Raw genomic sequence first — 13382 nt, 5'->3', positions numbered from 1 at the left:
GTCAGATCTATTAATTTTGAATCTTTTTGCCTTGGCCAGCTTCTTTGAGAGTTGTGCCCATCCTGTTCTGGTGGTGATATGCACGATCTCCGAGACCTGTCCTGTACCTGGATATAGTAGATTGAGATCCGGCTGATTAGCCCTCGCATGCTTCTTCGTCTGCGGACTGTCCTCTCTGGATGCCTGTTGTAATTGTATCCCTAGGCCTTATAGCCTCCGTTGCAGCCGAAGTCACCGTTTGGACATTTGTGAGGCTCAAGGGTTTGAGCCGCGTGGAACTTTCCTTTTTCTGCAATATTAACTCGTGATTCCTGAAAGTTCACGTTCGACGGGGAGTGGCTTTCTTTTAGGCGGCCACGTCTTGATTTATTTCTCTTCGTTTCTGATGGAAGTCTTTCACATGAATCCTTTGTGAGGCAAGTCTTGGCAGTTCACTCTGCTACACTGCCTGAACTGAGGTTTAGTCCAAGGACACGAGATCCCTTTCTTGGGAGTTTCTCTTCGGCGGATTTAACTTCATACGCGCCCGGTCTGATAAGTACGCCTGCATCGAAATTATTATCGGAGCCACTACTCTTGTGTTGGCATACCCTCTTAATTCTTCAAATCGTCATTCTTCTGACGATAACTTCTTTGAAGGATATATCGTTCCGTCTCAAATTTTCAAAACGAGTTGCTCGCTTGATAAAACTCGCCTCCGGCGCGGTGAAGGGTTAAAACAGAAATCTCGAAAAAACTTCTAACTCGTTAGCCAAGGCGAGCGGTTAACTGGTAGCTTTTTTTTTTTCTCTGTAATGAGGGATTTTTTGAGTTACTGGAGAGCTCGCTCCGACCCCCATTCTAAAATAGGTGGGTTTATTTTATGCAAGGGCCGGACATCCTAATGCTCATTTTAATCGGGATGAGTCCACGCCGCCGTGGGTTTTACAGGAGGTGAGGAGTCATTGGAGTCAAAGGAGGCAGCTGTTGGAGATTCAAAGCTAGTCGCAGGAGTAAATTTCTGCAGACAGAGATGAACCAGCTCGCGGGTCAGCAATTGTCGACTCGGCGCTTGCCGAGCCACTTTGGTGATCTCGGCCTGGCCGAAGCCAGCTCTTTTAGTGACTCGCCTTGGCCGCGAGCCAGCTTTTAGTGACTTCGGCTTGCCGAGGCCAGCTTTTGTGACCGGCCCTTGGCCGAGCCATGCAGGCATGTGCCCGTTGTTATTTCGGGCTTTGTTCTGGATTTTTGGCTCCAGATTTGGTCGTGGTTTCGTCAGTTTAAAAAATCTGGCAGTACTTTGTTTGTAGTTTCTCCGCCTCGTTGTAACAGGATTCTTGCGTGAAGCAAGTAAAGCGTGGCGCTTCTTGGTTCGTTCTTCAAGAGTGGAATCGTGTCTGCTTAACGAAGACGCATTATTTGTTATTGTTTGGACGCAATCGTTAAGGTCCTGCTGTGCCTGCTGCGTCTCTAAACTTCAGATCTCACTCATAGGCGGATTCCATCCACCGGCTCGAGGCGCTTGGCCAAAGTTGCGTGCTAAGCGTTGACGCCGTCTTGTGACCGGGCGCCTCTTGGATAAGGTCGGCTCGCCTTGGTAGTTCAGCTTCACAGGAGTCTTTTGGAGCCGCTGCGGACTAGGTTCTTGATTTGAACCTCAAATCAAATGTTCCTCGACTTTCCTTGTGGAGTTTCTCCTCCAATTCCTAACGAGAGGGGGATGATCGGGAAGAGAGGATAAGTACTTATATTTTTGCTTAGGTCGAACTCCGTACTCGACCTCCTCGTGATCGTAGACGATCTTTGGGTTTGCGACACTACAGCTTTTGCAGAAAAGCTGTCGCTCCGCACTGTGGTGCCCAAGTTTGTTGTGTCAAAAGTTACCTTTTCCATTGTTTTCCAAACGATGTTACAACCCGTTTATCGTTACAAGTTCTAACCTGAAAAGAGAGGTTGATCTTTTTATCAAGATTTCTCACAACGAAAAAATAAAGTTTACAACTTTATATCAAACAAAACGCAAGCAGTAGTTTATCTCCGCCGCTGCTTTGCGTGGGAATTCTTTGCTGTGCCGGGGTTATCCGTGGACGCACCCAGATAAAGCCGATCGACAATATAGATTACGCTTCTTGGTTTCATTTGAGGGCGAAACAATTGCGGAAGCGAACAATCACGACAAGCGGATGTGGCTCTTCTCGGAGATAAAACCAAGTTAATCGTGAGGAAAGAAGGGACGAAGAATCACAACCTTTCGAACGGGCTTTCTTATGAAGTATTCGCCAAACTCTGATGATTCTCCTTCTGAATTCGTGGTGACTGATCAATTTGACAGCACCTCGCTTCTTAATTCTCAGATCTCGATCCTCTGAAAGAAGAGCTTAGGCTTCTATTATAGGCATTTTTGAGATGTGGTCTTCCTAGTAGAATTGATGTCTAAACGTTATCTGCGGTTTATAAGTGTCTAAACGGTGTTTATGGATAACCTTAGAGCAGTTGGAGAGGTTTGGCGACGAAAAGATAATCGCTTAAAATCCATCGAAATCCGTGTATTGGGGAGGTTTTGTATGCCAACAAGAGCTCCTGGTGATTCGGAACTGTGTCGAAGTCAGCATTTGTGACTCGGAACTGTCGAGTCAGCTTCTGCTGGTGAACTCGAACCGTGCGAGTCGCTTCGGTTAACTCGGCAACGTGGCGATGTCAGCTTCTGGCTGACTGAAACTGTGCCGAGTCAGCTTTTGGTGGACTCGGAATCTGTGCGAGTCAGCTTTCTGGTGCTCGGAACTGTGGCGAGTCAGCTTTTGGTGACTCGGAACTAGTGCGAGTCAGCTTCTGGTGACTCGAAACTGGTGCGAGTCAGCTTTTGTGACTCGGAACTGTGCGAGTCAGCATTTGGTGACTCAGAACTGTGGCGAGTCAGCATTTGGTGCTCGGAACTGTGCGACGTCACTTTGTGACCTCGGCACTGTCAGCTTTCAGCAATACGGATTCAGCTTCTTTGTGTTTTGCGTACGGCTTCGTCGCCTTGCTGATTTTTGGATGAATTCCTTTGACTTGGATAATAACGACGTTTATCGTCTTTTCCTTGTCTTGCACTGTGTTTGAGGACCTATGGGCAATTTTTAACGCCTACACACCTGTGAAGACAAATCTCGAGTGGTCCAATTCATCTGAAGTGTCAAGCCGTCAATGGTCTCACCTACACAGTCAGACCTACCAAACGATATAACCCATTGACACACCCTACGGGCGCACCCGCAGGTAACAATCATTTTAGTTTAAGTCGTTACGATACAACCAAACTACGACCTGACGGTTATAATTAACTCAAACCCATGCCTTAAACGGTTAAAGGTTAGAACAGAAGTCTTAGCATTAAGCCTAAGAGAAACTACTCAATAACTCATCATACTGAGGTGAATAGTATGGCTAGCCCGATTCAAACGGTAATCGGTAAAGGATAGTCAAACCCGTTGATAGCTGGGGATTTGCTAAAAATCCTAAGAGAAACAAGAGAAAGAGGGCATATGCGCATAACATTAAATAGCCAAAAGCATAATAATTCATTAATCAGAGTTGTTCAAACAAGATGGCAACAAATCTTTCAAACAGAATTATAACAAAAACAACACGAAGAAACACGAGGAGATCCTAAGGACTAATCCCCCCGGCAGTCCTAGTCCATCTCGGTCAGAAAGGCGAGTTCAGCTTTGATCTTAGCTATCCTCTCCGATCGATCCGCTCGAACCTGGTCTTCTGCCTCCTTTAGGATCTTGGCCTCAAAAGCAGCAGCAGCAACGGAGCCCTCTTGACGAAGCGCATGGAGATTCTGCGTCTCCTTTTCAACAGCATCGTGAACGTCCGTGCTTTTGAGCTACAAGTCCCTCAAAGTCGCCTCTTCCTCCATCAACTGAGCCTTCATTCGGGCGATGGTGGAGGTTGAAGCGTCAATTTTTGCCTGTAGTAGGCGTTGACGATGGAGCAAATGCAAGATGAGGGTCCGTTGGTCCGATAGGTCCGACACGTTTCTGGCATTGACTTCTCCCTACTTAGGATTCAGGATAAAAGTCCCCTCGAAGGAGGATGTCAACTCTTCCTGGATGACTCTCAAAAGAGACAAACGAGGATATGAATGCAAATTATGAGTTTGAATGAAGAAAAAGCACGAGAAACTTACCTCCAAAGGAAGAAGTAATGGCCTCAACCTCCTCCGAAGCTTGGGCCACTGATTTTCCCTTAGGAACACGAGATTTCTTAGGGGACATGATGAAAAAGACCTAAAAGACCAAGAAATTAGGGTTTCGGTTAAGATCTTAAGCACAAAAAGCAAAACAAACCCAATACAAGAGGGGGATTCGGTTTTACCAAGGATTAAGAAGAACCAGGCTTGAAGGGTGAAAGGACCGAAGGAAAGCTTAAATCTGGAAAGGGCACTTGAAACCCTAGATCTTTTTCAAACAAAATCACCCAAATACGAAGAGGTGAGGAGGGGAAGAGCCAAAATGTGCTTTTATGGGGAATTTGAGAGAGTTTCAAACTCAGAGGAGCGGGGAAAAAATAACCCAAAAAGGCCCAATGTTCACTTTTAAAACCCGACTGGAAGCATCTGTGCGCAGCGGTCAAAGTTGACACGCTTTAGCACGTCAGTCTTTGCTGACGCGCTTTAGCATGTCAGTCTCCACTGACGCGCGCAAGCCAGTCAGCCGACACTGAAGCGTAAAAGCGTCGTGCGCATACAAAGACTCCACAGGTATTTGCATACATACATTTACCTTTATATTCAGAGTGCATTCCCAAAAACTCCGATGAGTATATGAGTATAAACTGCATCTCCTTGAACCTCCCAATAGGTACATGAGGTTAAACTGATTCTTGAACACTCCGATAAGGTATATGAGTATAAACTACTCCCCCATGCTCCAACACTTTAAGAACTTAAACTGTGTAGATTCCAGTCAACGTACGAGTATAAACTATGTTCTTATGAAGACCGACGCGTTGATAATCAGTTCAATATCGGTTCAGCAAATTTATAGATCAAAACACCAGCTTCAGCTCAAGATTTTGGTAACGGTCAGGCGATAAACGCAGTACCAGAAGAATTTTACCTATTCTACAAAGCACTGAGTAGACTAAAAGCTGAAGAAGTCAAGAGTCGAAGCCGTTCACAGGTCCTTCTACACGATCTCCTCAATTAAATACTAAAGTGATTGCAAATAAGACCTGTCTTATCCAAAGTGTCACAGGCTCCTCTATAAAAGAATGAGTCTGAGATACTTTGGAGGAGGTATCTGTAGGCATCAAAAAATACTTATGGATATCCAAATACATCTCAAGACTAAGAAAAGAACAATGTTCATACCCGTGACAAAGTACACTTACGCGTGTTAACATAGCAACAAATACTGACGCACATAGGCGCGGCAGCATATGGTGACGCGCATAGGCGCGACAGCTGATGGTGACGCACCATGGCGCGGTGGTGTATTGTGACGCGTGTATGCGCGATGGCGCATTGTGATACACGTATACACGACAGGGAATGGTGACGCGCAAACGGTGGCTGAACGTGGCTGAACATGGCTGAAATTGCCGTTCACGTGGAGGGATGGTTATAGACCAAGAAAAGTGGCATTTTGTGACCTAAAGTTGTGGGAGAACAGTTGCAAAGGTGGCTGAACGTGGCTGAACATGGCTGAAATTGCCTCTTCAACCACGCCAGCTTACACTGACGCGCTAATGGCCGTGGCAGTAAAGACTGACGCGCCCAAAGAGAGTGCGACTGATTAGTTTTTTGTTTCCATTTCCACAGTTATGGGCCTCTATCCCTATAAATACCTACCTATACACGAAACCAAGGGGAAGAGAGTAGAATTAGAGCATAGAGGCTTGAGCTTTTGGCAATTTTGAGCAAGAGAGAGAGTCTTTATCTTTCAAAAACGTTTTTAAGAGGCTTTTGGTGATTCCTAGAGATCTAAGCTCAGACTTGATCTTTGGAAGAGTGAACATCTTACATCGATAAGATATTCACTTAAGGTTCTTATTTTGATAAACGAAAAAGAACATTCAAAAGCCTTCACGGTTCAATCAGAATCTTGTGAATCAGTAGTCAACGGGCTAACGCACCTCCGGTACAGGCGAAGATCCTACAAATTGATAAATGATTCTTGTGTTATTTTCTAGAGAGTTATAATTTTCTTATTTTGTTGTGTAATTCATTGTAAGCGATTGAAGTTTTAATGGATTCCATCTCAAAATCAACTTTCGACGAAAACAGCAGATTGTTTAAATCCGTTCCGCATGTAACGTTATGCTAAAAGAGTTAACTATTTTAGTGCTATGATATTGAATACGTAGACTTCATCTTTCTTATGGGAATAGACTACCCGGCAATACATGTTAGGTGCTGACTTACCCCTTCTTAGGCTTTGGGATAAAATTCCCCAGACTTAGATTCTGGTGTTTTTTTTAATCGGTTAAACCGGCAACGCGTGTTAGGCCTTAACTTATCCCTACTTAGGATTCAGGATAAAAGTCCCCAGAATTAGATTATTGTGTCTTTTTTAATTGGTGAAAGACTTATCCCTACTGAAGAGGAAGGATTTTATATTCTATCTCCAGGTCTTTTTTAAGACAAAGATGAACCCAAAGCGGGAGAGGAAGAATTTTATATTCTATCTCCCAAAATTAAAAAAGAAGAATTTTATATTCCATCTCTAGGTCTTTTTTTAGGGTAAAGACGAACCTCTAGCGGGAAAGGAAGAATTTTATATTCTATCTCCCAAAACTAAAGAGGAAGAATTTTTTATTATATCTCTAGTTGCAAAGGAAACTCAAGGTGGGATCTCTATCCTAAGAATCCGAAAAGGTAAAACTAAGAGTGGGATCTCCACTCCGAGAATCAGGAAGATTCAAGCAACCCTAACTTTTATAGGACTGATTACTTAATCTGAAAAGAGTTCTTCGTTTATCGAAGTGAGATTCCGACTTTGGCCCTAACTTTTATAGGTTTGGCCGAGCGGGTTGGGGGTAATGCTAACTTTTATAGGTTTGACCAAGCAAGCAAAGGAGATGGAATACAAAAAGTAGTGGAAATGCCGACTTGTACTAACCACTCGATGGAGGATTTCGATGTTAAGTGATCAAGACTTAACATGCTAAGTTTGAAAATTGCCAAAAATTGACGAATAGGGATTTTGAGTATCGTGTTAGTATTTTAACAATGTGAGTGTTAAGTGTACAAACACGGCGAGAGTTTGAAAAGATTTAACTGATAGGAATTTTGGTGGACCCACCGTCAATTGATTTGATCAATAGGGGATTTTGTGAGGATCAAAATGGTCTAATCTCGTCTCAGCAAAAGTATTCATGATAGTTGGTGAATTTAATCTCGGTCACAAGATATATATTTCATCATTGAGGACATCTAGGGCCTAAATAGGGTTTCTTTCTTATCCCTTTTCGTAATAATCGGGTTATCCCTAAGAATACCACATGTAGTATTCTTCCGGAAACTTCCCGTTATATAGGTTATCCTGAATGTACTAAGGGTAGTATTTTTTTAGGTACTTTCCATTTATCGGCATCATGAGTCGGGCATCTTCCTTGGTAATAAGGCGATATGCGTCATTTGAATAGACTATCTCTACCACAAATGGTCCTTCCCATTTGGGTTCGAACTTACCTTTCTTCTTAGAATTAAGGATCATTGGCCGTTGGAGGGCTAAGACCAAGTCTCCTTCCTTAAAACACCGTTGTCGAACCTTTGTATCGAAAGCTCGGGAAATTCTAGCTTGGTAGAACTCGATGTGCTGTTGAGCTTCCAAATGCTTTTCATCGAGCATCTCTAGTTCTTCGAGACGTTTCTGATGTTGTTCTTTGGTCGTCATCTCCATAGCAAGAGCGATCCGAAGAGATGGAATTTGGATTTCCAATAGAAGAATGGCATCGTACCCGTACACCAAAGAATACGGGGCTGCTCCAGTAGGCGTGCGAACTGTGGTGAGATAGGCCCATAGAGCTTTGTCGAGTTTATCATCCCAATCTCGTTTATTAGTCTTCATGAGTTTCGACTATAGTTTTATGATAGTCTTGTTAAAGGCTTCAGCCAATCCGTTTGTTGTGGGATTGTAAGCTGTTAACAAGACGTCTTGAATTTTGAACTTCTCGCAAAATTTTATGTAGGCATTACTAACAAACTGAAGACCGTTGTCATGTATGATTCTCCTTAGGATGCCATATCGATAGATAATATGGTGCTTAATGAATGTAACGACGTTGTTCGTCTTTACTTCTTTGAGCGGAATCGCTTCAGCCTAGTTGGAGAAGTAATCAGTTATCACCAGGATGAACCGATCGCCTTTGGTCGACGGGGGCAAAATAGGACCAACGACATCCATTCCCTAAGTCTCGAAAGGTCATGATGTAGCCGAATGGTGTAGATGCTCCGAGGGTTGGTGCATGTAATTCGCGTGTACTTGACACGCGTGACACTTTCGGGCATACACGACTGCGTTTTTTATCATGGTGGCCAGAAATATCCGATCCTTCTGATACGGTTATAAAGTTTGGGGCCGAGTTGGTGTGCACCACAAACTCCCTCGTGCGTCTCCCTAAGGACATCTTCCGCTTCTTTAGGTGATAAGCAACGTAGTAGCAAACCATTGTACCCCCCAATGATCTAGCGTTCGACTCTCTGTGCTATAGTAGAACCTCGGTGCTCTTCATCGGATTGAGTCTCTTTTATTCGCGTCTTTCGGTAAAATCCTGTGTAGGACATAGTCTATGATGGGAAAATGCCAGTCTTGGGGTTTGAACTCAACTTGGGTTGAATGCACTTCTTTAGCATCCTCCTCTTCGTTGTCCATATCGTAGATTGGCACGAAGAACCGGTGAGTTCTTACTGTAACAAATTGTTTTGTTTTGGGAGGCTGTGCCAAGGATACTGTTAATGCTGCCAGCGCATCTACATATACATTCTATAAACGTGGAATGTACTTAATAAAGAATCCTTCGAATGATTCTGCCATCTCAAAGGCCACCTTATGGTATGGTATCAAATCTTGATTTCTGACCTCATATACTCCCTGAACTTGCTTAACTATGAGTTGGGAATCGCCGAAAGCTTCGAGATACTTAACCCCTAGCTCTTTAGTGAAACTGAGTCCGATGAGTAGCGCGTTATATTCAGCTACATTATTCGAGCACGGCTCGGTTAGAGAGTAGGCTCGAGGCATCACATGTTTTTCCGGGGAAACTAAAACAACTCCAACTCCAGAGGAAATCTTAGAACATCCAAGAGTGCTTGCTACGTTAGCTGCTCGAGAAGCCCCATCGAAGTATAAATGCCATACTTGTTGATGGAAAGTTACGTTGACTTTGTAGCTTTCATCTGGCAGATCGTCGTATATCTCGGCGATATCCGTTGTTGGGTTAGCCGCTAGAAGATCGCAAATAGTCTGTCCTTTGACCGACTTCTATTGTTTAAAGTACAGATCGTATTGGGACAATAGCAGGGCTTATTTTGCTAACCGCCAATTCATGAAAGCTTATTGCGTCATGAATACTCGGGCTCGGTTAATATTGGAAATGATGTAAATAGTCTGTCCGACCAAGTAGTGCCGCATCTTTTGAATAGCGAACACCAAGGCGAGACACTCCCTTTCAATCATTGGGTATCAGAATTCAGCGCCCACAAGGGTCCAACTTAAGTAATATACAGCATGTTCGTGACCGTTGTCGTCGTCTTGTGCAAGTAATGCACTTAAGAAAGGTTTGCCTGACTTTGGTGCAACGAACACTAGAGGTTTCGAGGGATATTCTTTAATATTCTTGAATGCTTTTTGACAAGCGTTATCCCATATGAATTATACTCCCTTCTTTGTGAGTCTGGAGAATGGTTGACACTTTCCTGAAAGGTTCGAAATGAACCAACGGATATATACCAACTGTCCTTGTAACCCCCTGAGTTCTTTAAGGGTTTTCAGGGGTTGTAATTCATTAATTGCATTCACATTATCGGGGTCAATGTGGATACCCTTGGTGGTGACAACGAATCCAAGGAAGTTGTCGCTGTACATTCTGAGAAAAAATTTGGTAGGATTCATTTTTAATTGATGAGTCTGCATTAGGTCAAACATCGTCTTTAAGTCTTTGATGTGATCATTCTTGTCATAGCTTTTCATGACTAGATCGTTCACGTAGCATTCGATTGTCTTTCGGAGATGCTCCTGGAAAATCTTTGACATGCCTCTCTGATATGTGGCACCTGTATTCTTTAGGCCGAAGGGCATAAACGTGTAGCAGAAAACACCAAGGAGTATTCTGAACGCAGTATGCTTTTCGTCATCTAGGTGCATCTTTATCTGATTATAACCAGAAAATCCATCCATGAAGGATATTCTCTCGAATCCGCACGTGTTGTCAATGATAACATCCGTGATGGGAAGAGAGAAATCATCTTTCGGGAAGGCGGTGTTAAGATCTCTGAAGTCAATACAGATTCTGATTTTCTCATTCTTCTTAAGAACCGGGACGATATTAGCCAGCCATTCAGGATATTGCTCCTCTCTGATAAAACCCGAGTTAATAAGCTTTTTAACAACGGATTCGATCGCTTTCATAATTTACGGACGAAACTGTCTTTACTATTGTTTAATAGGCTTGACTCTGGCTTGATGTTGAGGTGGTGCATTGCTACGTTTGGATCGAGTCCAGGTATATCCTCGTAATTCCAGGCAAAAACATCGAAGTATTTCCTAATGAGGGCAATTAACTCCTCTTTCTCATTTGGCGGAAGGCTATCCCTAATGATTATCGGCTTCGGATTATCCTCGTCCCCCATATTCACCTGGGTTACTTGGTCCTCGATAGGGGGTTCTTTTTGTTCAAACCTATTATCGTACTGCATATTCAGGTGATGAACCCAAGGGTCTTCCCAAGTTTGCATTTGATCGTCTTCCTTAATTGTGACGGGGTCGATCGTAGCCATATTTGACATTAGTCTTTTGAACATTTCCCCAATACTAGTGTCCGAATCCAAGGATAAAGAGTCAGAAGAATATTCATCTTCACCCTTATTAGCTATTTGATCAATGACTTGCCAACAACACTCATAAGAGTCAGAAGAATATTCATCTTCACCCTTATTAGCTATTTGATCAATGACTTGCCAACAACACTCATTATCGGACGAGGAGACATAGCCTTAACCTCTTCTGTAGCTATAATAATTATTAGGTTTTCCTTTTGGTACATAGGCCATACGAGGCGGAACTCGCAGACCTCGACCAAAGCAAAGACCTTCACCGAGTGTAAGGTCATTGCCGTATTTTTCCATAAGATAACGTGCTTTTGAGCCATATCTGAATAAATGAGGAGCAGGTTTATCACCATCTTCCTCTTCCCTCAAGAAGTCTGGTATCTAAACCTCTTTTCCTTTACCGTAGACGACTTCCTTTTCACCACATGCCTTTGCAGGAATGATAAGTTTCATTCCAAATGAATCCTAAACATGCTTCTTTGTCATGCAAGATGATTGAATTGGCTATACAAGTCAGGGTTATCGTATAACCCCTTCATGATATTATCAAGACACAACGAGTACTCTAAATCATCATTTATTGTTACTTCTTCGGGAAGTTGCTAATTACAACTATTGTCTGATGATTCTCCATCGTCAAGATTGATTATAATGGGTACAATATCATTAAGTACAAAACCACCATCGTAATTAAACCCAACTTCGGTATCAGCTTCTTCTCTGCTGTCCGTACCTTAGGCCGATGGTTCAGTATAAGATTCAGCACCATAGAGAAGGGAGTCAGTAAAATAATTTTCTAACCCCTTAAACGGTTGCTTATCCGCGACCATAGCACCATAGAGAAGGGAGTCAGTAAAATAATTTTCTAACCCCTTAAACGGTTGCTTATCCGCGACCATCGTCTTGACCTTATTATTAGTGTCTATGTATTTAAGACACTGATGGAGGGTAGAAGGGACTATAACGTTACTGTGGATCCATGGTTGACCCAACAGTAAGTTATAAGAAGTCTCTGCGTCGATCATATAACATGTGACTTCTGACTTCAAATATCTAATATGGCACTTTACACGGATTTTACCCAATGTCCTGGACCCGCTAGTGTTGAATCCGTAGATCATAGTACCCGTGGAGGCTAGCTTTCTGGCCAGTATTTTAAGACTATACATCAGTCGGAGGGGCATGATACTAACAGCGAAACCCGGATCGACTTAGATCCGGTTGACAACGCTAGAGCTAATATACCCGGTGAAATACAGGGGCCGGTCATGCTTCGAATTCTTTGTCTGCATATCCTCCTTAGTGAAAGAAATGCAGGAAAAGTGGTTCGTCGTGAGGTTACAGTGTTATACTGACGACTCTGGCTCCTCGGGGGACGGATTGATCTGAGTCAGGAAAACGTCCGAATTGGCCAAGGCTTCTTGCAGCGCCTCCCTTGTATTTTTCGAAAGATGCAACAACTCATATAGAGTTAATCTAGCCAGTATATTGGCTAATTGCGTCATAATATCAAAGTGATGCGGAGTATTCGAGCTCCCCTGTTTATCTCTTCCAATCGGTTGATTGAATCGAGACTGCTTCGGGTTCTGAACTTCTTAGTATATAGCCCTGTTTATCTCTTCCAATCGGTTGATTGAATCGAGACTGCTTCGGGTTCTGAACTTCTTAGTATATAGGCTCTTTCTCTTTTTGTTTTTGTTGGATTGAATCGAGACTGCTTCGGGTTCTGAACTTCTTAGTATATAGGCTCTTTCTCTTTTTGTTTTTGTTGAGCCTTCTCAACAGGTGTAGGGGGAGTTGTGGCCACTCCTATTTCAGCTAGTGTTTTAGAAGAAACGGTTTTGGTCACCCCCTGCTCAGCTAATTGATTGGAAGCACTTGCATATTTAAAGTGGTATTCGTTTCCACTCCTGGTTGTAAAGACTTCTTGCTCATCTTCGGAGAGTGGGAAAGCATGAATTCTTTCATCATTTCCTTCTGGAATTGTCGAGGCTCCGCAACTGAACTTTCCTTTGCCGTTTGATTTCTTCTTAGATGACGATCCGGCCCATTGTTCATCTTCAATCAGATCAGGATGGATCTAGAGAATCTTGCCATTCGGGACCGTATGTCGTACGAGTCCCTTATGACGTTGTCCGTGAGGGTAGTCGTTGATTGTCTTCATGGCCATGTTCATTATGGGTTCGGGCTGAAACCAGTTCAAAGGAACAGATCCGAAGATGATTAACACTGCATTCGCACCCACATTCTTCTTCTTTGACGGTTTCATAGTAATGACCCCTACGTCAATCAAAGCTTGGATTTTATCTTTGAGGGCATAACATGCCTTGGCAGGGTGGTGGACCGCTCTATGGAATGCGCAGCA

The sequence above is a fragment of the Asparagus officinalis genome, chromosome 3 (genome assembly GCF_001876935.1).
Source record: "Asparagus officinalis chromosome 3, Aspof.V1, whole genome shotgun sequence".
NCBI lineage: Eukaryota > Viridiplantae > Streptophyta > Magnoliopsida > Asparagales > Asparagaceae > Asparagus > Asparagus officinalis.
This window is presented reverse-complemented; position numbering follows the sequence as displayed.